Source organism: Pinus tabuliformis, chromosome X (assembly GCF_031772625.1).
Source record: "Pinus tabuliformis cultivar Carrire ecotype Pingquan chromosome X, CPIR1, whole genome shotgun sequence".
Taxonomy (NCBI): Eukaryota; Viridiplantae; Streptophyta; class Pinopsida; order Pinales; family Pinaceae; genus Pinus; species Pinus tabuliformis.
This window is the reverse complement of record NC_142308.1, coordinates 868,972,328-868,999,066: the sequence shown is the minus strand read 5'-3', so window position 1 is coordinate 868,999,066 and position 26,739 is coordinate 868,972,328.

Genomic DNA, 26,739 nt, shown 5'->3' with positions numbered 1-26,739 from the left:
TCATAGCCTTGTTGTAGTCATTTTGTAATTCGATTTGTAGGCAATGGATTAGCTTTGCTTTCAGCTCATTCTCAAGCTCTCCTTGTGGACAGTTTTGATGTAACTCTTCATTCTTGATTAATAAAGATGAATCTAGCTTTGCACCAGCTCTAAATCTCTCTTGGGAGGCTGTAGCTCTTGGGGTTGGGCCCATCTCAAGCGCCCAGTACCTCCCCTATTTATCTTTATGTGTGTTTGCTGCGTTCTTAAAATAAAATCTGCTCTTTAGATCTTGCTTTGTTATTTTGGTTGTTTTTGTTGGTTAAAGTAGCTTTTTATGTTTGGGAATCGATTGGTAGGAGTTTGTCATGCATTTAGATCTTTCGTAATGTTCTTGCTCACGTGATGTACATGGTTCTCTTTCCAAACGAGGCTGTTGTTTATTCATTTCATTGACAGTTAGATTAAGTTAGCTAGGGCTTAGTTTGTTTGCAAGAATTCGTTGATTCGGTTGAATGTGCATTGTGCAGGGCATCTCTATCACTCACTCACATGGTCAAGCTTCATCAGAGCCATCTGATTCATCCCATATCTATGCTTCTCGCTTCACACCCATCCTCTTGCCCACGTAACCCTGCCTTCTTCTCCATTGTTGTCTCAACTACCTTAAAGCCAAATCAGCCTTCCACATATCATCTCACCACTCCATCCATCAGTTCCTGGGTCACTTCAGACCCCCATCCTACCTCCATAACCATCCATGCATCTTCCATCAATCACCCATCCTCAAAAATCCCATTTCGAAACATCCTGTAGAAGAATTACAGAACATCCTGTAGAAACCCCTGCAGACTTCCTGTAGAAGTCCATAACCTCGGTTGCATAGCATCCAGACTTTGTGAAACTCTCAGAAAGAATGATTAGGGATCCCTTAGACCCTCTATGTACCATCCCAACCTTTCCCAAAGCATTTCATCCCTTGATCCATCCCTGCACAATGGAAAACTAGTTAAAAGCACATGCATGATAATTTCAACAACTTAAGCAAAAATACAAAAAGATGTTTTCTTCAGATAGTGATAACTTAGACACATGCATTTTACCTTCCTAGAAGTAATGGCATCTCTTCTCGTAGTTTGCATTCTCATTTTTGCATCAGTAGGACTAGTTGGTAGAATTAGGGTTTGCTAGGGTTTGCTAGGGTTTGTATTTCTTTTTGGCTTTCAGTTTCTTTCCGCAAGTAGATTAGCTTCCTTTGAGTTAGCTTTCGGCCATCAGTTAAAAATCTTCTTCTAAGAGCTCATAGAAGTTGGCTTGAGCCCCTAGCGGACTTGTGCCAGCTGACCAAGTGACAGCTGCGGCAAGAGCTAGTACTTGTGCATACAGCACCGTCGCTTCCAAGTTTGTTACGAACTACCTGGTTGATAAAATTAAAGAAGGGAGTTCCAGGAGTTGTAGCATTATTGCTACAATACTGGGGCCCACCAGTTAGTAAAACCAATTCCAATAATTTGGGTAATATAGATTTTAATTGTAATAATTATAATAATGATTCTAGTAATAGCAGTAATATTAATTACAATTTTAATATTTCATATAACAACAACAATAATGATTTCAATAATTCTATTGGCATTAATAATTACAATGTTTTTTATTATTCCAATAACAACAATTTATATAGGAATAATAATAGTATTAATAATGATAATAATTATTATAATAGTAATAATTATAATTCTTTCTCCTCCCTTTTTAAAAATAAGAATAATAATAGTATGAATGATAACAATAATGATTATAATAGTAATAATTATAATTCTTTCTCCTCCTCTTTTAAAAAAAAGAATAATAATAGTATAAATAATGATAATAATGAATCTAATAGTAATAATTATAATTCTTTCTCCTCCTCTTTTAAAAATAGGGTGATCAATTTATCTAAATTCTCTTTTGATCCCCTGGTGTATCATCTTCTAGATAAAGGGTTAAACTTTTCCCTTGCCCCAAAAAAAATCTCAGTTGAGCATATTATGTGCTCCATTAAATTTGGCATCTAAGATTTACCTGATCCCATTAAAGATGTCATTAGGAAGGACTGCTATGTTGTTCTTAGGAAAGCTACACCTCCGAAGAGCAACAATAGAAAACATGAATTTGAAGCCCTTAAATATTTGAACAGCAACCCCAATATTATTTTCCTTAAAGTAGATAAAGGGGGGCTTGTTGTGATCTTAGATAAAGAGGAATACAGAAGAAAAATGATGGATCACTTGTGCAACAGCGGGAGCTATAGAAATCTTAGTAAAGCCCCCCTTAAAATGGTTTCAAAAGTTGTTGCCTTGGCTATCAAATCTAATAAGTCTGTAAGCTCCATAATCTACAAGCTTATTGAGAGCAACCATCTCACTTCGAGGATTTATGGGCTTCCTAATATTCACAAGGAAGGGACTCCCCTTAGACCTATTTTTAATAGGATAGGTGGGCCTACGTATCTCTTACCTAAATATTTAACCCAGAAACTTAAGTCTTTGGTTGGTCATACTGGTTCATTTGTTAAAGACTCTTGCTCTATCGTGAGTGAGTTAAAAGAGGTTAAACTTGAGCCTGACGATATTATGGTTAGCGTTGATGTTGTTTCATTTTACACCAACATCCTTATTAATGAGGCTGTTGAGGTGATCAATCGCATCATTGACCCTGATACAACCAAGCTTGTAGAGATTTTCCTTACTTCCACTTTTTTAGCTTTGAAGGTGAATTCTACAAATAGACTTGCGAGGCTTCTATGGGTTCTCCCCTCTCTCCCATTGTTTCCAACCTATTCATGGAGGATTTTTAATCGAAGGCTTTAGCTTCTACTCAATTTCAGCCAAAGAGATGGAAAAGGTTTGTTGATGACACCTTCATTTGATGGCCCCATGGTCGTGATAAATTCGATTTATTTTTTCAACATCTCAATAATCAATCGAAATCCAACAAATTCACCATGGAAACTGAATTTTATGGTAGCTTGCCCTTCCTTCATGTTTTTCTCTCGAAAAAAGGATGATGCTTCTTTCTCTCACCAGGTATTTCATGAAAAAACTCACAGTGAGAAATATTTACATGCGAATTCCCATCATTTTCCAGCCCAAAAGCTAGGTGTTCTCAACACATTGGCCACTCGGGCTTTGAGGGTTTTTGATAAAAGCCATATGGTGAATGAGAAAACCCATCTCCTTAATGTTTTTGAATTGAATGACTATAAAAGATACTAGGGTATCAGAGCCTTTTTAAAAGCTAGCAGAGGTCCTAGGAATAAAAAAGAGTCTAGTAAAGTGGCCTCTAGTATTTGACTTCCCTTTATCCAAGTGAATTTTGATAAGATTTATCAAATTCTTAGGAGGCACAGTGTTTCTTCTACCTTTAGACCCTTGAAAACCATTCGTGGCTCCTTAAAATCAATCAAAGACCTTGTGGAGCCTAAAAACATGAAGGTGTTTATTTGATTCCATGTTCCTGTGGGACCCCCTACATTGGAGAAACAGGTCGGTCCATAAATCATAGGATTCAATAGCACGCAGCTAACCTAATACATTGTAGGAATCTCTCCTCTGCTTTAGTTGAACATGTTGAAAATACTAAACACCACATATGTTTATAGGATTCCCAGGTTCTTGCTATGATTGATCATTTCCACCATTATGAATTAAAGGAAGTCATCGAAATCGAGAAAAAGTCTAATACGCTAAATAGGGATGATTGATGGAATATTAGTAGCTCGTGGATCCCATCCATGTATTCCTAAGCATTTCCCCCTTGTTTTTGTCCCCTTTTTTTTGGTCTTGTTTGTGTCTTTCTTTGGTTTCTTTTCAATTTCGCTATTATTATTATTATTTTATTTTTTTTAAATCTCCTTCCTCCTCAGTTTTGCTATTTTTATTTATTTATTTATCTATCTATTTATTTATTTTTATTTTTATTTTCATTCCTCCTCTACCTTAACATTATTTATTATATTAAGAAATTTTTACCTCCTTTTACATTTTCTTATATGTATAATAGTTCTTATTCAAATAAATAATATTATATCTTCTTATCATATAGAATTCAATAAGTAGTTATATCTTATATTTTATTCTTTTATCGTTTTAACATTTCTTGAGGTTGTTTCTAATTAATTTATTAATTTATTATTTGATTTAAAAATATTAATAATAATGGAAACTTTTTTTTAGATGTTTCCTTTTTTAATTTTATTGTTTATTTTAATATAATATATAGCATTCCAATTTATTATATTATTATTTGATTTCATTGTCATTTGGAATTGATCATTTCATCTCTACTATAACTATGTGGTTTGTTGATCTCACTTTTCATCCTTTTCATGATGATGAACCTCAGTAGGGGTTCGAAACGCGTCGATCCAAAAATTGATGTAATCTATATGGAAGAGTTTTTCTTGATAATCATGAATCACAAAAGCCCCCATTATGAGATTTTATCCCTGTACGGAAGTGAGGATTTGTTGATTTTCCCTGTGTCATCAACAGTAGATTATATCAAAGTTTTTAGGAACTCTAATACTTCACCAATTAGAGTCATTTTTTCAGCAAAAAAAAGGGCTCAACAAATGAAAAGCATCAGCTTTTACCGAAAATACATTGTTGCTTCTTGTAGATTGCGAACTTTTTTGTAAGACAATGATTTCAAACTTTGGGGTCACTGATGCATCACAATTCTTTTTCTCCACTCACAACATGTTTGAAAACAAATTTTGGGCATGGAAATAATAAAAGTCCTTGTCACCATCATCAAATCAATGATGCCAACATATGGGTATTGTTCCCACATTGAACTAACAACCGCTAACAAAGGATCATAGAAGATGCCCATATGTAGGCGTTAAACAAAAGAAGAGATTGTGCCTATTTGTCATGGCATCAAAAAACGCACTTGAAATGGATATGCCAAATAGAAAAATTTCGAAATTTTCTGGTGAATAACCTCATCAAGCATTGTTATAAATAGATAGAAGTCTATGCCATCATTTATTGTTGGTTCTACTAAAAACAATCTCGATTGATGCAATTATACCATGGTAGACTTAGATTTATATCTACTGGTATGATTATCATTCAAATCAAAGCTTTACAAGTGTAGTGTTGGAAACAGGCACGGAGATTGCATTCGAGATCCCTCACATTGGACTGTTTCATGAATTCTAAAATTTTGAGCCACTCCATTGATCAAATGTAAAAATCCTTGAAACCTTGCAACTGTTAATGAGAGAAAACTAATCTGCAAAAAGCACAATATTTCTCTACCAAAATTGTGCGGAAATAAAACAATGAATATAAACACAATCACACATAGAACACAAAATTTATCTAAGGAATCCAACTGGGACAAACCCCGCTTGCTTGTATTAAATCAAATGAGCAATCTAATGTTTTACATCGAATCTGCTTCAAGCCTGAAGCTCCCTACAATATTGATCAACTCTCTACAATAATTTCCCAACACTTAGGCAAATAAGGTCTGCTAGGAGCTCCTATTTCCTAGCACAATTATACCCCTAAAAAATAGGAATTTCTCCTATTTCCTTGCACAATTCCCAAGAGAATTTCTTTGCTTGCTTCTTAAGATCTACTTTCAAAAACTTGTGTACCATAATAAATACAATTTATATCTTCATTCAATCTCAATAGGCAATTCAAATTACATGACATGTTAGGGCTAATTTTAGCAGTTGCAACTAGTTAACTGAGAGTAAATTAAGTTAACATAAAATCATCTATTCAACTAAACTCAAAACTATCTCTATTCTAGAACTAGAGATCAGTTAACTGACAGACACTAGAGTTAACTCCACTAGATAGCTAATTTTAGCCATCAACTATTCCACAACTCGTTGAACACCATCTAACTCGAATTAACTGGGAATAAATCAATGATAGGCCACATCACACATGTTAACTGACAACTAACTCAAGCATCTACGAGATTGAATTTGAATTATCATCTTTGACTAAGGCACAAGTCAAAGAAGTCATTCCTTTCTACATTTTCAACACTCCCTCTTAGCGAGGAAGGGCTTCTTAGAAGAACCTCATTCACCTGGATATGTCTTCAGCCTACCAAATTCTTTGTTGTTGCAGGGTCTCCCTCTATACTAGAAAGAGTCATGTACCTTGTGTACATGGGTGTCTGCTTCTTGGTGCTGGGAGAATCAACTCTCTTATGATATCCCTTAAACAAATCCTTTGCTCACTTGGATTGAACTTTCCCTATACTAGAATTCTTTGACTGAGTGGTTTCTGCCACTCGCCCTAGGCTATGGTCCTCATCATCATCCTACTAGTCAACCCAACTGTAAACGAGCTTAAACTGAAATTGAGATACTAGTTGAGGCTCCATCTTGAGAGCTCTATCCTGCTCTCACTCAACCACTACATCTCTACTCTGGGAATTGTTTGCCTTGCTTCTAAAGGTTTCACATCCATCAACTTCTGATTTTTAGAGGCTCTCAATCCTGACCCCAATCTATTTGACTTGTCCTAAAGCAGAATCCTTGAGATAGGCCTTCCCTTTGTTGAATACAACATCATCCCCTTTTTCTTCAATGCCTACTACTAAGATAATATTTTTCTTCAATCCTGGTACATACATAACATTCTTGAGATGGATAAGGGAACCGGACTCCCTCTTAAAGCTCACCGTACCAACCCCTTTGGTAAAGTATCTATCATCATCTCCAAGCTCAATATGGAATTGTATGTCTTTCTCCTCCAAATTGTTGAAGAGATATGTGTTCCCTATCATGTGTAATGAATCCCCTGAGTCAATGTACCACACATTACCTCGTATCGAACTTTCCATGCAATATATCAAGGAAAAATCCAATTTATATTGAGAAGAGAGTGCTTCTCCTCCTAATGTTGTTGCAACATGCTTGCTGGATTTCTCGTTTAGACATTTTGTAGCATAATGTCCAAACTCATGACAATGAAAACACTTGATCTTTCCAATATCCTTCTTTTCCTTGCCTCCATTCTGACTAGACTCAGTTTTACCTTGGGCCTTCTTGACCTTGGATTTCTTCCATTTGCAAACTAAAGCAAAGTTCTCCTCATCTTTTGTCCCAATTGAGACTCCATCCCTTGTATTTCTTGTTATCTCTTTCTCCACAAGATTTGACCACATTCTCTCCCAATCAGGGAACTTATCTTTGTCATTCACTACATCCTGGAAACTATGCCAAGATTTGTGAAGCCCAAGAAGAGCAAGGCTCACAAGCTCTGTTGGTGGAATTGTCTCTCCAACACCTCCAAGTTCATCCCTCACTTGAGAAAACTTGGATAGATATGTAACAATGGGCTCATCCTTTCCCATTCGAATGTTCCTCAATTTGTTCTTCAAAGAAATTTTTCTGGCATCACTATTACTTTCAAACAGATCAGTAAGGGCCTTCCACATCTGGAATGGAGTTTCCTTCCCATGCAAATTTGGAACAATATGGTCTCTGACTCCTTCTAGGATCATCCTCCTAGTTTTGGCAGTATCCTTCTTCCATTGAGTTAGTTGTTGTGCATCTAATGTAGGAGGTTTAGGAATATCAGTCTTGATGTATTCCAAAACCCCATTATCATCTAACACAACCTCCATCATGTCCTTCCATGCACATAAATTTGAAGTCCCTTCTAGGGCATGCTCTGTCCTCAAACCATAGATTGACATGATTCTTGTACTTGTAGAATTCCTACACCAACTAATATCCTCTCTAATATACTTTGAGTCTAATCAAAAAACTTGGTTTCTATCTTGTTCTCTACTCTGATACAATGTAGAATATCCTTGAAACCTTGCAACTACTAATTAGAGAAAACTGGTCTGCAAAAGACACAAGATTTCTCTACCAAAATTTTGTGGAAAGAAAACAATGAATAGAAACACAATCACACATAGAACACAAAATTTATTTGGGGAACCCAACTGGGAAAAACCCCTCTTTCTTGTATTAAATCAATTGAGCAATCTGATCTATTACATAGAATCTTCTTCAATCCTGAAGCTCCCTACAATACTAATCAACTATCTACAAGACATGCCCAATAAGGAAAATAAGGCCTGCTAGAAGCTCCTATTTCCTAGCATAATTTTTCCCCTAAAAAATAGGAATTTCTCCTATTTCCTTGTGCAATTCCCAAGAGAATTTCTCTACTTTCTTCTCAATCTCTACTTTCAAAAACATGTGTACCATAACAAATACCAATTTGTGCCTTCATTCAATCTCAATAGGCAATTCAAATTACATAACCTACTAGGGCAAATTTTAGCTACTACAACTAGTTAATTGAGAGTAAGTTGAGTTAAAAAAAAAAAAAAAAAAAAGTCAAATACTCAACTAAACTCAAAACTATCTCTATTCTAAAACTAGAGATCAATTAATTGATAGACACTAGAGATAACTCCACTAGATAGTTAATTTTAGCCATCAACTAGTCCACAACTCACTGAAAACCATCTAACTCGAATTAACTGACAATAACTCAGTGATAGGCCACATCAAACATGTTAACTAGAAGTTAACTCAATCATCTATGAGATTGAATTCGAACTAGCATCTTTAAATAAGGCATAAGTCAAAGAAGCCATTCCTTGCTACATTTTCAACATCAAATAAGTGCACAAAACTAGGTATAAGTGTGAATGATGAGCAATCATATGTCAAAACTTTGATCTTTGTCTCAGACATGTTGAAATTGTGGCCCAGATTTACAAATGTAAGAGACACAAATGCAACTGAGCTAATGCAATAAAACGACATCCTACATACCTGAAATTTGTGTTGGAGTAGTAATATTGTGTTTAATGTCTTATGAGCCTCACATTCTTCATATCCCATAGTTGTTATCATAATGTTTATTTCATAACAATATTGGAGGCATATCGAACCTATAACTTCCTTACGTTATTTTCTATCAAATCCAATGCAATGCCAGTTTGGAGTGTGATTTATTTTCTTATGCACATATTCTAGATAAAAGTGGTGGTAATAAGCGATCTTACTCTTAATTCTAGGCGAGTCGTTGGAATCGGGTGTGGGTATATAAACTAGCGGTAGGAGAAAGAAAGGTGTCGAGTGGTTTTCCCTATTCGCACACTTACATCTAGAGTCTAATCATCCTCTCGTGCAAAATACAGTGGTGACAGTCGCCAAAGAAAATCGTGATATAGGCATTCTTTAGTTTTCGACAAGGAAGAGAGGTATGTTGAGCATGATCTCATAAAATGCGTGCTATAATTCCTCCAACCAACAAAAACGTTGATGCCTAACCCAAAGGATGATGCACTAGGTGAAATCTAAGGTATATCCTCTCTATTTTTACAGCCACTATTCTGGTTGTGAGTATGTGTACGTTTCAATTGTTACGAAACATGTCTCAAACTAATAGTTTCGATGCAAAACACATTACAGAGAGGGAATTATGGAGGTGGTTGCTCAACAAAAATAGGAAATCCTTAATTTCATTGAGTGAAGTTCATATGGGCAGTTTTGACTAGCAGAGATGATGGGAGAATGACAAATTAGTACAACATTATTTAAAAGGAGCGTTAGGGTTCTGAGGCTTGCAGTGGAAACTAAGGCCTATGGAAGCAACCATGGAGATACAAGGGCATATGAATGCCAAAATTGAGCGGTACAGGTCTAACACACTCAAGAGAGTCAAATTTGCAGAGAATAATGGCTAGAATAGTAAGATTGAAATGGCCACAAAACGAGTGGCTAAAATTTGAGCAGGGTAGGAGTACGCCTTCTTTGATACCATGTTATGTTGAAAAAATTAGTAAGAAAGGCTCAATTTGACTTTAACCTTGGATAAATTGAGCAAATCAAATCTCCACATCAACATGACAACTTAGAGGTAGTTAACTAGTGTGACATGGATCTTGTCATTCAATAGATCAGTAAATTCGAGTTAGAGGACTTGGAGTTTAGTTATGCATGTGTGAATGCTAATTTTAGTAATCCAGTTCAGTGATTTTTAGTTGTATTCAGTTAACTGATCTCTAACTATTGATATAGTAAGTTGAAGGTCAGTGGTGTAGTGGGATAGTAGTCTAACTCATAGATATGTCGTTTAACTGATAAATCAACCCAAAATAGCTAGTGCATGCAATGAATTTGAATTCCTCAGTTGAAGTGGAGATGACAAGGCAGTGTAACATCAGTTGTAAACTAGTTTTGAGTGTACAGGTGTTGCATGCAGTCAATGATCAATCCTTGGGAATTGCGTAATAAATTTGGAGGAAATTCCTATTATTTAGGGGGGACTTTCCTCAGAATTGTGCAAGTAAATAGGAGGCTTGGTGGGAAAATAATTGGCTAAGTGTTTGCCATAGTTTCTCATTGAGCAGAGAGAACAATTATTCTTTTGCAAGTTGAGCTTAGAGCTGGATCTAGAAATTGTAATAGTTTATCTATTTATCTAATTAATGCAGGAAGGCTTGAGAGTTTTTCCCAGTTGAGTTACCCTATAAATCATTGTGTATTTGTGGCTTTTCTTATTGCATGTCTATGCATTTTGATTTAAATTTTGATTTCCATTCCGCATATCAGTAGAGTAGAATTATGTCTCTTGTTTCTCAGTTTCAAATCTTGAGCAATTGCAATTTCTATCAAAATTTCTACATGGTATCATAGCTCTGAAATCACATTAGAACCAGTGTTTCGAACTTTTCTCTCAGGAATTTCGATTTGGTAGCTTCAGTGCAGCGATTTTTCTTCAGGATCGGGAGAATGCCTTTCAATGGTCCGAGATTGGAGTATGCCCTGGAAGGCAGCTCGAATTTCATAGCCTAGAAGGATCAAATGGAAGCAGAGTTTGATGAAAATGGTGTGTTAAAATATGTTAAAACTGATATTGCAAAACCTCAGTCGAATGCAAAGCAATTAGCCCAATGGAATAAGGATGTTGCAAAGGTGAGAAAAATTATTTTGAAAGTTGTGAAAGACCATGTGGTCTCAAATCTCCATGGAAAAGAAACACCATTTTCTATGTGGAAGATACTAACTGAGCTATTCGAAATTAGCAGTGACCATAGAAAATTGGCCCTGAAAGACAAACCTTGAAACATCAAGATGCATAAAAATGGCATTATTCCGTAGTATCTCTCCAGGTTTACACAAGTTCGACATGAGCTTGGAGGTGTCAGGGTGAATGTAGCAAAAGATGACCTAGTGAGCATAGCTCTTCTAGGCCTTCCGAAATCCTGGCACATCTACCAGGACTCTATGAATGGAAGGGAAAAATTACCAAATTAGGAAAGGTTGTAGTCTGATTTGGTTCAAGAAGAGTTCAAGAGAAATAACAGAGATGGAACATCATCCAAAGCTAAGGATGAAGAGAATTTTGTATTGGTTGGAAAGGGGGAGAAAGGAAAAGGAAAGAACACCTAGAGCAAACCTGAATCTAGCTAAAATAATGGAAAGAAGAAATAATTGAGCAAGATAAAATGCTTCCACTGCCATGAATTTAGGCACTATGCAATAAAATGTTTGCACAAGAAGTCTAACAAGAAGCCTTCAGGAGGAGCAACAAGTGAAGCACTGGCTTCACAATTCGAATTAGACTTCACCCTAATAGCATGCATGGTCAGCACTATTATGGGGAGAGTGTGGTACCTTTATTCTGGTGCCTCATTCCATATGACAGGGTGCAAGGAGTTTTTTAGTGGCTTAGAGGAGAAGGATCTCCATATGCATATCAAATTGGGGAATGATGGAAGGTACATTGCTACAAGAATTAGCATTGTCACCTTTGAGAGGGAGAAAGTCTCTCCTCTTCGCCTCAAAGAAGTTATGTTTGTACCTAGGATGAAGAAGAACCTGATCTCTATAGAAGTATTAGAGGATTGTGGCTATGATGTTATTTTTAGTAAAGCGAAAGTCTCTATGAGACACATAACTACCAAGAAAGTGAAGAAAATTGGAGTTTGAGTCAAGAACCTATACCCACTTGAGGTGGTAGATTGTGTTTCATTGACCAGCAAGGCAAAAAAAGTGCAGAGTCGAGATGTTGTAGAAATTTGGCATGGGAGATTGGGTCAGTTACACTATGGTGCCTTAAAAATCATGCAGAAAATTACCATCAATCTCCATAAAGGCTCCCTTGACCAGTAGGATGTCTGCAAGGGTTGCACATTAGGCAAATATGTCAAATCCACTTCCATGGCTGAGATAGAAGAGAAGATGCAATATTGGAGCAAGTCCACTCTAATGTATGTGGACTCTTTTCGACAGACTACACAGCAAAACATAAGTACTATGTTTTTTTTTATTGATGATTTCTCTAGAAAATGTTGGATCTTCTTCATGTGGAAAAAGGATGAAGTTTTCTCAAAAAAAATTGAATTCAAATCATTGGTAGAGAAGGAGATTGGGAAGAAGGTAAAGGCTCTCAGGAGCGACAATGGAGGTGAATTTTTTTTGCGTACCTTCAAGGATTTCTATGCCAAAGAAGGTATTCTAAGAGATCTAATAGCACCACAAAACCCACAGCAAAATTGGGTAGCTGAGAGGAAGAACAGGAGCATAGTGGGAGCAGCAAGGGCCATGTTGCATGATTAGGGACTGCCATTACATCTATGGGAACAAGCATGCAACACAACAATCTAATTGCAAAACCGGAGTCCTTATAGAATACTTGGTATGATCACACCAGAGGAATCTTTCTCTACGAGAAAGCCTAATGTGTCTCATTTAAGAATTTTTGGAGCTTTATTTTATTGTCATGTCTATAAGGATTCGAGGAAGAAACTTGAGTCTACATAAAAGTTGGGATTTTTTGTAGGATATGCCGAAAATCCACACAATTACTGGGTGTATTTGCCTTCACTGAGGATGACAGTTGTGAGGAGAGAGTCAACTTCGACGAGGAGAAGGCTATGAGATGCTCTCTGGAATGAGAGTTGAGTATCCCACCGAAGTAGGAGCTTCTAGCTCCAAAGGAGGAGCCTTAGGATGAGCTTCAGGAGGTTGAGGAGCAGCCACATGCAGTGGAGTAGATAGGAGGCAAAGTAGAGGCACCCACTCAACAAGAATCTTCCAAAGAGGGGAGAGAGAGAACTAGAGAAGTTGATAGATTGTTGCGGGATGAGAATGTGGGAGACCCTTCACAATGTAGGCATAGGAGGTCACTTAATAGGTACATTGGTTACATGGCTCTCATGACAAAGCTCATTGAGACAAAGCCCACTTCATTTGAGGAAGCAGTTTCTCAACCTGTTTGGGTTGATGCCATGTTGGAAGAATATGAATTCATCATGAAAAATGGTGTATGGTAGGTGGTGCCAAGACCAAAAGGAAAATGAATGGTTAGTTCCAGATGAATCTAAGAAGTGAAGCATGCAGCTGATGGGATCATCGAGAAGTACAAGACCAGATTTGTGGCAAAAGGATTCTCTCATATAGAGGGAGTGGACTATGAGGAAACTTTTGCACAAGTTGCAAGATATTCCTCAATCAGATCCATTCTAACATTGGTTATGTAGATGGGGTGGAAAATCCACCAAATATGTGTGAAGATCGCCTTTCTCAACGGTGTTATTGAGGAGGAAATTTACATAGAGTAGCCAGAAGGATTTGAAGCATATGATTGGGAGTCACATGTGTGAAGACTCAAGAAATCATTGTATAGTCTTGTTGACAGTGATGGACCCATCAACATGTCAAGGAGATCTCCCCAGTGAGAAGTCCCAACTAGACCTTAGACTATTTGGAGTAGGAGTACCAGCAATGGGTGGTAATGTAGTGTTTTGACTACGGTAGTGCACAGAGATAAGTATGATAACTTTTTCGTAAGAAAGTGTGTGACCTTGCAGCGAGTCAAGTGAGATGCATGGGGGTTCTAACACACGAAGGGGAAAGGAAGTGTGCCCCTTAGAAGCTTGTAATAGTACGCAACCTGAAAGGAACATACGAGAAGAATGACATCACGAGATAGAAGCAAAATAGTCCACAAACCAAATTGACGGGTTAATACATCAACACGCCTTCAACAAGATTCATACAATTGCATACAAAATAGTTCATACACAAATGTGTAAGTTAAACAACATGTGTTGCTAAAGAAACCAGAATAGTCCAACTACAATAACAACATATGCATGAAAACGTGTTGGCTCAGTTATATTATTAAGTGAAATTTCCACATACATACGCCATTGAAAACTACTAGCCCCAATAGTGGAACATTACAGTCAACACCGCCTGCCCCTCCAAAGAAGTGTACTCGCTCTATGCTGTGGAGAAGCCATGGTCATCACACGACTCTCCAAGCCTTCTCTAAGCAATGCCTAGCCAAAAGCTTGGCTCCCCAAAAGATTTTTTTATGATTTTTGAGGTTCTATATATAACAAAGGGTAGGGTGACCCTTGACATTCCCCTTTGACACTTTGACTACCCTCATGACCCTTCAACTCCTTTACAAATAACTCTTTACATTACATAGTGATTGTTCACATTCCACTAGTGACACTTGGAATTTCACTTACAATATATTTACAAATAATAATAGAATTTCCACATATACCCATGTGGGACAAAATAGGTTTGAGTCAACTTAAAAAGACAAACACCATCACTCAGAAGCTTAGGAAAATACCAACTCGTAAACATCCCCTTGATGGTCTTCAGTGAGGAACTGATACCAAGCTTGGTACTACGCTATGTTATCCCCGTACTATATGGTGATGTCTTTTTGGTAATGAACTCTTACCTTCATGGCTTCCAGATATATGGTTCTGGAACCTTTGTCCAATTCATAATGAAGAATGCTTAGCATTGTCCTAAGTGTGGTTGGATTACAGATGCACTTCTGCATGTTTTCTGTGCTCAACTGCAAGTCATTGTTGGTGGCCTCCCGCATCAACTGCTCCATATACCTATCGACCTCCAGCATGACTTGGTTCTTCTTAATGGCTTTAGTGAGGGATCCAATTGAAGGGATATTGTATGTCCTCACCATGACATCCAGACTCTTGAACAACTGTGCATAGGAAGCCTCAATGTTAGTGATGAGTAGAGGGAGTTGCTCATAGTTCTAGATCAACATTTGAATACGTGCTTTTTCTAGCTCTATCTACAGCTTCATTATCTTCTATAAGTAAAGCGAGGCTCCATTGTAACTCATTGTCCATTCAGTACATGCGCAATAGCAGCATGTATGTCTTTGAGAGTTTGGACAATATTCATGCATTGTTGCTGAAAACCACATAGATGGACAACTACCTTATGCACGGTGACAAACCTATCATATAGTTTTTGCATGGTGGTCTCAAGAGACGATAATTCAACAAGTATCACTTTTCTCATCTCTACCATAGCGGATCCTGCGGATTGTTCTGTCCTCTACCTAGCCTGTTGCAAGTCCTTTGCCATCCAATCATTCTCTTCTAATAAGAAATTGACAGTTGAGCTCATGGCTTTAGCATAAGCCTTAGAGGCATCATCCATGGTAGCTGGATGCTTTCTTCGTGCTTGTACAATCCTCTGTTGTGACTCATCAAATGACAAACTGTACACATCCATCACCAGATCGTCATCAAGGAGAACAACCTGTCCTTGCTCGCTCAAGACTGGTTCTAATTCTAGAGGTGGTGGAGACTAAGGGGAGGCCTTGGATGTTCTCGGCATGAGGTCGGTATCTTGGTCTTGTGGCTCCTATTCCAACTCCATGTTCGTTGCTTCAACCATTTTCTCAATCTATTGAGAAAGTTCCTGAACCTGCACCCGCTACCCTCTTCTTCATATGTTGGTTGTTCTGTCTCCTCAACCTGTATAGGTGTAGTTTTCTCTGTCATCGTGCATTTCCCTTTTTCCTCTTCATGTTTCTGCTTCTCTTCCCTCTCTCTCCTTCTTAGCTTATGCTCTTCTTTCAGCTTCTTCTTTGTTTCCTGCAACTTCCTCTCTGCATCCTCCAACCTTTGTTTCTCTCTCATCCTTCTTTCTACTCTCTTTATGTATTTTTGCCTCTTGGCCTCCACTTCCAAAGCTACTCTCTCAATGAGAGGATCTTCTCTGAACTTGTAGCTTTTCGAAGCCTCTGGGTTCTCGATAATATTCCTCTTTCCTTTGTCCTACATCCGTTTGCTACTCACTATTGTTGTTGTTGTTGCTTCTTGTGGTGTTGGTGCTTCTTGTGGTGTTGTTGCTTCATGTGGTGTTGTTGCTTGCATATCAACTTTCCATTCTATAGCCATGTTGACCAATTCATTGAGCTTAGAGGAATTGTAATAGTACCTCCAAGGATATTCCTCTACCCAATGAAATGTCACGTGGATCCATGGGTAATACACCTTTTCACAATGGTTTCTTGCATATGTAATGGGGATCATACAGATTGTATTCCTTGGTGTTGAACTCAAACTTTTCTAATTCGTTGGCCTCGGCATCTGTATCCTTCAAGCTCTGGATCTCGTACAATCCAATCCACAAAGGAAGAGCGGACCATGGTGCCTTCTTCCTCCTATGCAGCCCTGCTGAAAACCATGTGGAGATGTGATATGCAACCTCTTGCATGACCAACTTATCCGTGGCAAACATTGGTAGCACATGCAGAGGCTTCTCTCCGCAAAATATCCTGATGAAGGTGCCACCGAGTGAGGCACACCAATCTGCAATGTTAAGTAATGCCTGCATTGCTTCTTGGGACATGCAAGGTGGATCCTTCTCAAATATCAACTTCTAAATCGGGATGATGAAATGGTCAGATAGTCTCGCAGTGACTCCTTGGTAGCTACACTTAGAAAGAAACTTGCAATAAATGTTCACAGCATTCTCTGATGGTGTCCATGTCCAACCCATGCCAGGAAACTGATGTTGGGCACAGATTGCATCAAGTAGGTATGCGAACATATAGAATCTCTCTTGCTCATCCTTGGGTGGATTTTGGGCATTAGTCACATGCACTTTCAGCTAAAGATCCAACATATCCGACCAGTTGAATGGTCTTCCTTCATTTTCCAACTGATCCAATAGAACCACCCAATTCTGCGAAAAGGTCTTTGTTCTTTCTTGACCATACAAACGTAATGCAAAGATGATCAAGAGTTGGTAGGCCTTTCTGAGTGACTTAGTCTTGTAGACCTGATTGCGTGTCAACTTGAACATCGACGACCCTTTCACCCAACACTTCATGATGTCTCTAGTGTTCACATTGATGTTGGGGGTATAGAGAAGTGCATCTATGCAGTTCACCGGTTATGGTAAGTGATACATATGATGATAGTTTTCCAGCCTGAACGTAGCCAGTTGTGTTCCACTGGCACTACTCAATGTCATCATCTTGAGATTGGTATGTGAGACAATCTAGTGAATGATGACCGCACATGGGAAGTTGGGGCACCTGCATGCGACCTTATAGAAGCCTGACTTGTGTATGTTGACCTAGACATTTCGATCTTCTAGATCTTCCTTGAAGCTACCTGCAAAGATATCCTTAATTTCCTGACATTTTATCTTCATGTCCTACTCTATCAACAGTTGTGTGTCTACATAGACTAGTAAATTCATTGACACGTGTTCAACTACATCCCCAGTGTTGCTCTCGACAGTATCCTTTCATCCATCTTTCTTGGAAGCCATGTTACCTATACTACTAAAAGATGCTCAACAACTGTTGTACCTGGAGATAGAGAGGACACTCATGGCATGAAAATGTTAGCTTGAAATCGAAAGCACTTCAAGACAGACCAAGCAACAAACTGGGAAACTGTTGGGAAATATTGCACAATTTTGGGTTTCAGAGGTGATGGACTGTCAGCTGGATCTGTGCATTGTGCAGTCCCAGCTGCTAGTGAGGAGGTGATGCTGACTGGAACTATGCAATGCACAATTCAGTCTGCCTTGTGTTGCCTGGGACTGTGCATTACGCAATCCCAGTGGCCAAGACTCTGGGACTGGCTCTTGTAATTGTGCAGTGCGCAGTTGGAGCCAGTCACTGGCATCCTCTATGCAATTTTTGGAGCCAAGGAAGAGCCTTGAGATCTAAAATTATGCAATGCATGCCGGGAAGAGCTAGATTCAAGCCAAGGAAGCCCAGATCTGCACAAGGGAAACATGAAAACAAGCAGATCTAAATGTGTGAATGATGGTCGATGAAAATCTGAGTGAATGGTGATGCATGGAATTGAAACAAGTGCAGGAATCATTCAAATAGAAGAACAACGAAGCTTATCGAGAGAGACGTTGCAACAGCAATCGTTAGCGCAAAAATTAGGTTATGCATGTGACACTTAGGAAAGGCAATGCAAAACTTAAAACAACACTTATACAAGCTAAAACAAATCAAAAATCTAGCAGCCATTCAATAAAACACGTAAACAACACTCTCAAAAGCCAAGGAAACAAAAGCGACAAAAAAAAGCGAAATACTAGAAAAGCAAGACTTACTCGGAAAAGTTGTGTTGATTGCGCCGAAGGTTCCTAGATCTCCTCGGGAATGCCAAAGCTCCAAGATCGAATGTGCAAATGAGATATGGTGGTGTCCATTAAATATATTTGATCGATTTAGGGTTTATGATGCGAAGGCCAAAAATGTAGGAAAAAGCGACACATGTCGGAAATTTCCAAAAATAGCTCAAGTGTAACTTTGACTACTAAAAATAGGTCCCTAATTTTTAGGGATGCTTTTTTCTTTTTTCTTTTTGCAGAAAAGTTTGTCATGCATGCACGGAGAAATTGCACAGTTCCAGGGATAACCGGGAAACTCGTTGGCACATGCATCGAGCAGCCGCTGAGGGAATGCTTCTGCACAATTCTTGGGTTGAGTGGCTCTGGTTCCCTCTCAAGCTTTGCACAGTTTCCTAGATGAAGAAAATTTGTCAACTGGGTCTGTGCAATTCTGTAGCTGAAGCTCATTGTGGACTTGAACTACACATTTCCTGAGAGCAAGGTTGGCTTCCCTCTAGGATTACACAAATCACCAAGGAAGTGCTAGAACCAGATTGCAACCAAGTGAGAAGGTCAACTCATGGTTAGACAACAAAGAAAGTAAGAAAACACAAGTTGTAAAGCAAAAGATAAAATTCAAATGAAATCAAAAGTACCTTGTCAGTGTAAGATAAGCTGTTGGGAGTTAGTAGTGAGGCTCCAAAACTAAGCTTAGGAAAAAAATTTGAGGGTGGTTGTAGCCGCTACAACATTGGCGACACACTAGTAGAACTCCAGCTCTTTGTATCAACCTTGTCTCGTGTAAAGTGAGTCTAAATCCTCCAAAAGTATTGTTCAATTATTTGATCACCATGGTTCCTTCACTAGATTGAATTAAAGATATAGGCCCTACCATTCTCTTGATCGGTCAGCACACATACCAAGCCAAGTCAACTGAGATGTTTCGATTGGGGATGAGGAGTATATTGATGCACAAGTAATATAAACTGTCATAGTTTAATTTTCATCTCTGGTGTTACTCCGCTGATAGCAGGCCTGGACAGTGCCCCGGTGGAGTCACTTCAGGAACATAAGCATTGCTCCGCTGCCAGCGATCCTGGACAGTACTCTGGCGGAGTTACTTGCTTCACCTCCCTACATAGGAAGCATTTCTCTTCTTTCGTCTTTATTTTATTTTTTTGTTTTTCATTTTTTAAAGAACTGTGCATATGCACTTATTTATTTCAAGAGGCAAAATAGGGATCCCGACTTATTGAGAGAAGAATAGGTTGCTCCTTCATAGAAGGATGTTTATATATACCTCTAACATACTTGATAAGGTTTTCCCCCTCAGCTTACTATACTTGACTGAGTTGACAAGGGTTAACCGAATATAGAAAACCAATTAGAGTAGGTGGTACTAGTTAAAAGTACAAGCATTATGTTTTCACCAAGACTCACTCTGAAAGGAACGTATTTTCCATCAGGGTATCATCGACTGAAGAAATGCAAGATCTTCATAAAGAGAGGGAATATATAGATAACCAAAAGTTGGTAGTTGTACAAGTCCTCTTGTTATTTCATCGTGCTTGTCTCAAGAATCCAAACACAATGTCATGGGAAACTAATACTACAGGTGCATAACAAGCAAACAAGCAAAGGAAAGCACTAAAATGAAAGAAAAAACAAGAAAGTGAAATCAAAACATAAAAGAAAACGCAAACATGAAAGAAAACACTACTCCTACTCCTACGCTAAGAAGTGCATGGGTCTACTCACATGAAGTGATATTTCCAATGCAGCCATCGACGCATTGGTTGGCCCATGTAGGTGAAGGCATGGTTGACAAGAAAGATATTCAGGAACACCAATAAGCAAGAAAGATAAAGCAATGAAAACCAACACACTCAAAGTTTGAATGCGTCTATAGAAAAGAAGAGAGTAAAAACACATGGAAGGCACTTTGCAGACGTATCTTCGTGTTTCATCACACTTTGCACAGATGACAAACATGTACACTCTTTAAATCTTGAAAAACGAGAAAACATGTAGAAAGAAGAAAACTTTCATTTCGCAACATGACTTGCTACGTTTGACTCCTCCAACGCATGAGCGATAGGATCATGTGATTCTGGTGGAGGATGTGAAATTTGTAAACTAGATAGATTTTTTATGCGAGCAAGAGAGTGATGAGGAGCCTGGGGTGATTCAACAGATTTTTGATTGGAAGTGGAGTTGACCTCAAGGCTATGAGAACCTAACATAACCATCAGCTCAAGTTGAGGTGCCTCGACAGCTTGAGGGGTCTACACTTCATCATAAGATGGATCATCAAAGACCAGTGGCTTAGAAAGATCAACAGTTAGTGAATCAGGATCGTGATCAAATGAATGAGTAAAAATATCAAGATAGCCACAATCAGAAAATTCAAGATGTGCATCGGCATCCTCATGATCTGACGAATCATATAAAGGATTTGACGCATAAATAGAATTTTTCACCCTCTATATTTCCAAAAAGAAAAGATGATAGACTGGGTGGATTTGGAAATAAAGATTTGTCCTCTCCACAATCAAATGACGATCTGACATTCTTTGTGTCTTGTGAATGATTGGAAGTAGATACATCTTGGGATGAATTTTCACAAGAAAAATTAGAAATTAAAGAATCACAGAAGATGTAAGGATAAAGAGGATGAGGTGCAGACAGAACGAGGTCATCCTTCATTGGAGGTTCTTCTTCATATTCCCACACATACTCATCAAAAATGATAGCGCAGGTTGGCTGCTCAACACAACTTCGTCGACAAATTGATCCTCATGAGAAACAAATGTGGGGTTTGGAACGGATGAACACAAGACACTGAAATAGGAGGATCAAAGGAACCAAAGAACGGAGGTTGAGAAAACGAGATCACATGACAACCATTAGGGTTGCAGTCCAAATCTGCACATATATCTGGAGCAGGTTGGGTGGGAGGAGTTGATAGTTCAACAGATTGGTTCACAACTTCTCCCACCCCATCCTGTAGAACTAGATCTGTTTGATGAGAAGAGGACGAAGAGTCACTCATGACAGTGACCCTGTACTTCTTAGATTTGGAAGCTCTAACACCAAGGCATGCTGGGAGGGGTTCGAATGATTATAACTCATGTGGATTTTCAGATACGTGAATAAGATATTGAAATATTTCTTTTGGAATTTTCCAATCAACTTCATCTTCAAGGAATTGAAAATCAAGATTACAGAAGTGGTCCCAAAATTGCACAATGGATTCATCAGGTGCTTTCTGTAACTCCAGAAGTTTTTTATTAAGTTCTTTATAGTCAAAACGAAGGAAAGCATTACCTAACTCTCTGATCATATGAATAAAAAAGTGAATAGAGATTGTGGGAAATGTGAGGCACCATTTCTTAACGTGACTTTCAAACGTGTAAGCGAATAGACCACGGGCAATTTCATCTGAAGGGACTTCATTCCTCTCACATAAGCCAAAAAAGGAAACTTAGTGTCTTAACAAGGATATTTTTCCTTCACCATCATATTTGATTCGTGACAAGTCACTGATGACATCCTCTGACACTTCGAAATCATGTGCATGAGAAAAACATGTCGAAGTTAAGATTGTGATGTAATTCATGAATGATATGCAGAGATTCAAAACAGACTTTGATGGATCGGCTTTTCATCTGGCCCTCCTTCTATTGCAACAAATGTTGATGGTGTTGGACCCGCCAACATGTCAAGGGGATCTCCCCAGTAAGAAGTCCCAACTAGACCTCAAACCATTTGGAGTGGGAGTCCCAGTAGTGGGTGGTAATGTAGTGCCTTGACCATGGTAGTGCGCAAATATAAGTACGATAACTTTGTCGGAAGCAAGTGTGTGACTTTGCAGAGAGTCAAGTGAGATGCACGGGGGTTCTAACACACAGAGGGGAAAGGAAGTGTGCCCCTTAGAAGCATGTAATAGTACACAGCCTGAAAACAACACACGAGCAGAATGACATCACGAGCTGGAAGCGAAATATTCCACAAATCAAAGTGACAGGTTAATCAATCAACACACCTTCAACAAGATTCATACAGTTGCATACAAAATAGTTCATACACAAATGTGCAAATTAGACAACATACATTGATAAAGCAACCAGAATAGTCCAACTATAATAATAACATATGCATGAAAACATGTTGGCTCAGTTATATTATTAAGTGAAAGTTGTGTCCATACATACGCCATTGACACTAGCCCCAATAGTGGAACATTACAGTCAACATAGCCTGCTCTTCCAAAGAAGTGTACTCACTCTACATTGTGGATAAGTCAAGGCTCATCACAATACTCTCCAAGCCTTCCTATAGCAATGCCTAGCCAAAAGCTTGGCTCCCCAAAATCTTGTTCTATGAGTTATGAGGTTCTATATATAACAAAGGGTGGGGTGACCCTTGACATTCCCCTTTGACTCTTTGACTACCTTCATGTCTCTTCAACTCCTTTACAAATAGCTCTTTACATTACATAGTGACTATTCACATTCCACAAATGACACTTGGAATTTCACTTACAATATATTTACAAATAATAATATAATTTCCACATATACCTATATGGGACAAAATATGCTTGAGTCGGCTTAACAAGACAAACATGATCACTCAGAAGCTTGGGGAAATACCAACTCGGCAACATCCTCTTAATGGTCTTCAGTGACGAATTGATACCAAGCTTGGTACTTGTTAGTGCCTAGATTTACCTCAGACTGAAAAGGCAGGATCCAGGACCAACATCAGACCACACTCAGCCTCGTAGCTAGCCCTACGAGGACAGGAGAGGGCTCTCTCCGGGTCAATCTCAGCAAAATATAATCGATGGGGCTTGAGACGACAAAAATATCTTCTAATGTTAGGCTAGGTATGAAGCGCAAGGATTTGGTTTGATTTTTTGGGAGTTTTATTGGAATCAAAGGAAAGGCAATTTTGGGTCTGGGGATGAAGGCCAGTTTTGCAGAGTTCTGATTGGGGCAAGAAAGGAAATCGTTTTGATGCTTTAATTTGTAAAGGTGGAGGTTTCAGACCGGTGAGAAGCTGAAGAGGGCAAGAGGGTACCAAGAATCCTCCTCAAACTGAAGAAAACATTGAAAATTAAACAAAACTAACAGGCAGAGCACAACAAGCTAAAGAATTCTACCTTTATCACTCATTTGTTTAATTTCAGAAGGAAAGAGAAAAGGAAATGATGCACATAAATATCAGTGAACTCACAAATTACATAGAGAAGCACACCATCAAAACACAGAGCCACAGGGATCCCAAAAAGTGCTGCAAACCCAGGTCTTTCCTTTGCCAAAAATGCAGAAATCAGATGTACAATGGAGTGCCAAGCAATCCCAAGTGTCCAACCCTGAAAATGACTGAGAAATTACAAGATATAGGAAAGCTTAACTCATTCCCATGCCTCTAGGGGTCGAGCTCATCATTCTAGGATCTGTTTCAACCATATCTAAACAAGGAACTGAAAAATAGGCAATGAAACAACTTGCCTCTATATGTTAGGAAACTGATTCATTTAGTTGTTTTTCACTTTTTAGAGAATGAATCTACTAAAACAAGTAAATATGTGCCAAAATTACATCATGTTCATGAAATTACATCAAAGTAGATCAAGAGTTACATGAAAAAGTGAAACTAGTCAAAACTGGGCGAAATTCTGAGTTGTTGAGTGAAAAATAGGCCAAAATTCTCTATGCGCCGCGCCCAAAACCTGTATGTGTAGCACAACTTTGGAGCTGATTTTGAGGCACTTCCCGAAGTCCAAATTGAGCTCATGATAGCTCGTTGGAAAGCCCTACCTGTCTACTTTCCAACCCAAGTGGAATTTATAGATTTGGATGTCATTTTCCCCTCCAAAACTTCAATCTCCCAAGACTTCTTCCTGTGGGTGCAAAAGGTGGCAAAGAGGTCATTTTTAGGGTGTTTTTGACCCTTTAGGCAACCCAGAACTTGATGAAATCCTTAGGTAATCCATGAGCATGCATAACTTTTGATGAAAAATCCAAAAATGTAAAGTTTTCCTCCAGAGGATCTCCCAATTATAAGCGCGCGCCAAGTGGCGCTACGTGTTGGGTAGGAAAATCTGTTTTGAAGCCAAAAATTTCAAAATTGACAAAATTTTCTCCAAATTTGTTGAAATTTGGACTGAAGGTCCATCATCAAGTATCATGCTCAGCCAAAGAATCTTCGGCCAAGATTTGGAGCCTATCATGCCTTTTGCGTCATTTTAGTGCCCTCCTTAGTCTTGCATTCAGGATTTTGATCCTTGCGTTGCAAACATGAGTTCGTGCCCAATAATGATTTTTCATGTGCCTGAGCATCTCCTTGTCTTTGTTTTCCTTCGCCAACAGCGTCTCAAGATGAATATTGGCCCTATCAAGCCAATCCTCTCGATCAGCCTCTATCTCCTGCTCCAATGAAGTGAACTCTATCCTCCTCCTTTAGGCAGCTTGGCGGTTTTGCCGAATGTTTTGTAACTCCATGACTGTATGCTGATCCTCCAGTTGTTTGTTTCGTTGCTCCAAATAGTTTATGACCCATCGCGCTCTCTACAACCTGTTGGTCAATGCATCTATCTCGGCTTTCTGCTCCTGAATGACCTCCCTCAGCTTTGAGCTAGGAGAGCTCACATCATCATCGATGAGTATGAAATCAGTGTCTAGGCCTCCTGAAGGCCCCTCATGCTGCATAGGCTTCTTGCCGCTGTCCTGTACCTGTACCTGTGCTACTGATGATGGCAACGAGACCCATTCCACCCCAGGTGGAGATAGTACTCGTCGAGCTGCTGCAAATAATGCTCTCATGCCTCTCTGATAGGTGACATATGTCGGCACACTAGTAGTCTCTGCCTCCCGACTTCCATGTTGATGTGAAGGTTCACCTGCATGATGGACAACCTCCTGATAAGCTGCTGAAGCTGTGAAGAACTCATGGGAAATGAAGTCTTCCCATGTGATACCTTGCAAGCCAAGCTGATGCACAACAATGATCTTGATGAGCGCATAGTGGTAAATGTTGTTGTACTGTTGTTCAGGAGTCTTCTTCTGAACAAGAGTAGTCATTCTCTCGATGTTTCGGCACATGAAATATGGAATGTTCATCATCTTCACTCTCGTGAAATGCATCAATAACCTGATATGGTATGCATAGAGGTGTGAGAAGCGGCCTTCACCACTGAAATATCTAATAATGAGTCTCATCAACGGCGCATAGGATTCTTTCAAAAACCGGAATGGGAACACCCTGCTAAGCTGTCTCACATAGCTAGGCCTGATATATGGTTCATAATGTACCTTTTCTACCTGCATTATTTTGTTCCACTCCTCACCTACATTCGGTATTCCTATTGCTTGAGAAATGGCTCTGGTGTCGAAGTGAAATTTACACCAACAAGAGTTACCTGACCATCATGCAAATGCAAAACAAATAACCGAGCCAACTCCTGATGATGCTGAATCTGAGAAATCATTTCGCAATACTGAAAGCATGACTATTGTTGGAAATATGCCATGGCCAGTGGGCAGGCTTGCAATTCAGTCAAAGAGGTGGGCTCTTCTCTAACATGTCTGCCACCCTTACGAGGCCTCCTCGGTGCATGAAGCTCTGCGGTAGAATCACTATCTTGTTCATATGATGACTCAGTGTCTGTCATGGTGTTGCAAGTGTATGTCACTATGTATGCTGATCTGTATGAGGTGAAAACAAAAATTTGGTGTATTTGCCTCCAATTGCCAAATGTGTGCTAAGTAGGAAGGGAGTATGGGAAAAGAAAAGGGACAGTGGATGAAGTGGATTGCCAAGTGAAATTAAAATACAATAACATTTACTTGACTGTGTGTTAGGAATGTGGGGTTTGGGGACTTTTTGCAAATGACATGGGAAAGTGATTGGGATGGGATATTGTAGGGTTTAGGAATAAGGATAGGAATAAATGATTTGGGATGTGAGGGAATAAGGGAAGGGACTGTATGATGATAGTATAACAATGAGGGAGAATCCAGTGAGTAATGAAATTCTTAGCACAAAATTGTTTTTAAAACCACCAATTGTAAACCCAAAGGAGCAGCTTAAATAAGAGGATAGGGTTTGTAGTTTAGCATTCAAGATCTTCAACCAATCTTTGAAACCACACCCAAAACTGATCAATGGCAACTTACAAGACAATTCGACTTACTTGGAGCAGAAGAGCCAAGAAATTTGGGATTTCGTTGAAGGCAGTGAAAAAACTGGAGTATCGCCCCAGTGCGCCGCGCCTGGTGAGTGTGCCGCGCATGTTCAAATTTGCACTG